Genomic DNA, 4,716 nt, shown 5'->3' with positions numbered 1-4,716 from the left:
TTTATCTTTATTTTGTTTTATTTATATATTTATTTTTTAATCAGTTTCAAAATTATTTTTAATGTTGGCTCTAAAGAATTACACATTTTTTTAAAATTCTGATTACTGAATAAAAAGATAAAAAATTTTAAAAATTAAATAGATTCTTTAACTTAAGAAAAATGTATGACCTTCATTAAAAAAAAATATTTTAATTGGTAATAAATACCATGTTTCCTAACTTTTTTAAACTTTAAATATTAATCCAGAAAATCATTTTCTATATTTACTAAAGCAGCTTCCTCATATATATTACTATTCTAAAAGAAAATTTGTGTTTTACAAAGTCATAGAAATTTTTAAATGTATGAATTTATTTAAGAATACTTATAGCTCTACATAATTTTTCTTGAAACCTTCCAAGTTTATATTGGTATATACTTTAGTCTACATAATTCATACAAAACTTTGTAGCCAAAACAAGCTTTAAAAAAAAAAACTTCTCTACAATTTATTTCAAAATAATGTTTGAAAATTCTTGGCACCTTAACCAGAATACATCTAGTATTTAAATAGTAAAACATCAATGTTTTATGGAAAATATTAATTAATTTATTGTTTCAATTTCACCTAAGACACCAGTGTAGCCGGTATTGTTTAGATCACGAAATTGAGTTCTCAAGTGGTAAGATTAAAAAGCCTACCATTAGCAAAATATCTTTAAAAATCATTTCGCATTGTAGTTCTGACCATTGGAAACTACCTTAGTACTGCTGTTCTGTTGATATAGGCAAGCAAACAATAGAAAAAAAAAAAAACAAAGCTTATCTAAAGAAAAGAACTTCTAATTACAGCCAGATAAGATTTATCTGAAAATGGCAGGGGGTCCGCTGAAATATGAAAATTGAATACAATTAAAATGTCTTCGATAAGCCAGTTTATTCAATCGGTTAATTTGAATAAAAAATCACATCTTCCCTCAACGCTGTTTAATAGGCCTATGTCTATTTAGTACTATTATTGGACTACCTAAACCCAAAAATTTGAAAACATTTTTCACTTGAATATTCATGACTGGTTATTGAGCCCAAATCACAGATGAATCCATACTAATGCAGAAGCAGCTTATTGAAATATCCACAAACGAAGAACTTAAACCAATGTTTAAACAAGGATATTAGATCTACACATTCTGGTTACAAAAACATTCCATAATTATGTAGCTTTTTTACTTAGGGTCCGTGGGCAAGTTTTGGACTATATAAAGCAGCGGTTCTCAACCTTTTAAGCACGGCGACCCCTTTTACAATCTCCAACTCTGCCGCGACCCCACCTCTCACACACACATACAGCAATAGAAGAATAAAAAATAACAATCCATATTTTTTATGGTCTTAGGCGACCCCTGGTAAATCGTCAATCGACCCCCAAGGGGGTCGCCTAAGACCATAAAAAATATGGATTGTTATAAAGGGGTCGCGATCCACAGGTTGAGAACCCCTGATATAAAGGGTCCCAGAGAAGAAAGAAAATTTGAGAACCTCTGATACAGATATTGTGGATGATGAAGTAGGCCTATTCTTGGCTTCTCAGACCCAGTGCAACCTACATGTTCTATCCTGTCTACATATTGAATTTAAAATATATAATACTTTGAAAAATACATGAGTTCTTTTCTAACCCGTAACAATCAAGACGACAGTCCAAGGTGGAATGTGATCTAAAAACTCAACAACCATATAGGCCTAATCCTCTCTGCCTTTATACAAAATACAGACGTGTATGGGTCCAAAGTGTTGATGATATTATTGTAGTCCTACTAGCTGTTGTGTTAGTCGACAGCATGATACCGTATTTATAAGATGCGGAGATATATGGGCCTAAATATAATCATTATTACCGGTACATAGATCTAGTTAATATTCATCTCTGTGGCATTTTACGTCTCGAGAGATGATCTTTTCCCTTTGTAACTTCTTGTGTGACTAATGAGGCCAATCCTTGATACACCGCTGCGGTCACAGGTTGGGCAAATGTAATCACCAGGCGCCCGAAGCAGGACGATATCTCGCGCCAAAACGTCCCGGCGCCAAAACGTCACGTACCGCTAGGCGCCGTTGCATCTTCACCCTTCTTTCTACTACTGTTGTGTATCTGCTATCCAGGACCCTTCATTTATGTTCGCTCTCCACGTGGATCTATCCAGTGCCACTTTTCCCAGCTGCGAGTGTCGATTTTGAAGAGCTCATGTCGCGTTTGCATACATCCGTATACTGTAAAAGTGTGCGACCTGCGGCTCTCCTGCCTTCTGTTAGATCACCATACAGAATGTGTCCTGTGGAAGTTGACTTTCTGGCATTCTATGAACGTGGCCAAGCCAGCCAAGGCGTCTGCTGCAGATAATATTCATAAGTAATCAATAAAATAAGTGTTATGAAAATATGGTTCAGTGTGAGCCTAACCCAAGAATTGTATATTGTCGAATCACATTTGATCCTTATTGTATATAACGCATTGAATTAAATAAGTAATTGCACCTTCACTCGTCATTACGGTAATTAATTTTTACGCTTAGGAAAGAATAGGTGTAAGTGTCTTTCAGGACCCGGTACCATAATGAGATGTATATTGATAGATGCATTTATTCCAACAGACAATCTGGTGTACGGTACCTAATCTTATGCAGCCCCCATCGTAACAGCCTTTTTTATGGTTAGCATCAGTAACTGGTATATAATGTAGAAAAACGAATGACTCCTCGTGCAGCTTGCCCCCCTCCCCGGCCTAGCTAAGCAGGGGTAACCGGGTGATGAATGAAGAAGCAATGACCAAACAAAACGGATGTAATTATTATTTGATCATCTAATTGACGGTGAACATACGGACAAAGAGGTTGGTGAATGGCCAATGTCTCTTTCCAGGCCTCTAGATGAGGTCTTTCTTGTTGTCACGTTTAAATGGGCTTTTTGTCGTGGTAGGACATTAGTAGTAAATAACCCTAACCACTTTCTATCAAAGCTTATTATGTGCACGTCGCATGCATTCTTACATTTTGAAATAAAAATAAACAAAATTTGGTAAATTGTTAGTAGCTCGTAGCCTACTACCGAAAGCACATAATACTGTAGTGTATTTATTTTCCTATAGTTTTTTTTTTTTTTGGGGGGGGGGGGGGGATTTTTTTTAAATGTAAGAAAGTAAAAAAAATATACAAAATATTCACCCCCTTCCTTAATTAGCCTCAAGTGCTTTAACAAATAATAGTAAATAGTTTTCAAATGATGTATTAGAACCAACATAATATATTTTCATAAAAAATTTTAAAAACAAAAAGATATGCCTACAAAGTAGCTGCTGCTAGTGACCTTTGCAAGCTGCAAAACATCATGGAATAGGATTTTCAATATGTTTTTATAGTTTTTTAGATCAAACCATAGCAGGCGGACGGACGTACAGACAGACCACTCAAATATACTCATAGGCCTAATAGCGGCTTAAAATTTTCCCCTTTCGGCGGCCGCTATATATATAGGCCTAATGGGGAAAAATACTCCCTTCGGGTCTTCCTTAAGCCTAATCAGCATAAATCCACGACGTATGTTATGTAGTTTATCAGGGGGGAAAAATGAAAAGCTTGTAAAATGATATGATTTTTGTTTAAATTGATTATTAAAGATCTGTGATAATACCGTTAAGAGTTAACGTTAAGAGTGCGAATAGCTCGAGAACAAAATACCGGTATGTCGAAATAGTCAAATACTTGTACCTAGTTGTGGCAATAGCCAACAAATTATAATTATTTTCCTTATCCTTGGTACATAGATTCTAGATCTATCTAGATCAAAATATACTAAAAATTTAATCGAAGAAATTAAAAAAAAAAGAACACCATATTTGGTTATTTAATAGATAGAACAAGTGCACATGATCTAGTTCTGTGTAAAACATGAATAAGAAACGAAGGATATTTCGTTAAGTGCTTTCATTTTACAATGTGAGAATCATTTTTATTATAAACCACCATGTCTATTTTTAGATCTGCAAGCAAGGCTATTTAATTTTGTCTAAATATAGATATAGATCTTGTCTAGATTGCATTTTATAATTTCATATCAAACGACACCGTCCGATAATTTTTTCAATCTAGATCTATATAGAATATAGATGTATGTGATCTGGGCTCTGGGTAATTAAGCTAGACTCTAGTTAAGTTAGCAAATGCTCTGTGAGGGCCTACTCAGAATAGCCAATAAGTAGATTTATCAATTGCAGTGGCACTTTATTACTTTATAGATACTTCAGCTCATTGAGGGCCATGGCCTATACCTGCTTCAACACACTTTTCCATATAGAACTATCTTGTGTTTTTCGTCTCCAAGCCCGAATTTAACTCTGAATTGTTGCAGCTCTGCCTTTTTACCATCTAGAAATATAAAGCATCGTATTCGTGGTCTGCCTTTGGGGCCCCTGCCTTTTGTTTTTTACCGGTAGGCCTTTACTAGATTTGTAGATTGATAAAATATTATTTTAATAATAAATGTAATTACCTCCATATTTTCCCCAATGATTGTAAAAAATTGTATAGTAAACCCTTGTGGTCACTTGTAGAATATATATTTGACTGGATGATATGCTAACCGATATTAGGAGTGATGCATGGTTATGTGTGATAGTGCGTTATCCGAAGCTAATCTGCAAAGATTTTAAAGCATAATGCAAGGGGAATAACCATATTTA

The sequence above is a fragment of the Biomphalaria glabrata genome, chromosome 1 (genome assembly GCF_947242115.1).
Source record: "Biomphalaria glabrata chromosome 1, xgBioGlab47.1, whole genome shotgun sequence".
Lineage (NCBI taxonomy): Eukaryota > Metazoa > Mollusca > Gastropoda > Planorbidae > Biomphalaria > Biomphalaria glabrata.
The sequence above is the reverse complement of the archived record's forward strand: the minus strand, read 5'-3'. Positions refer to the sequence as shown.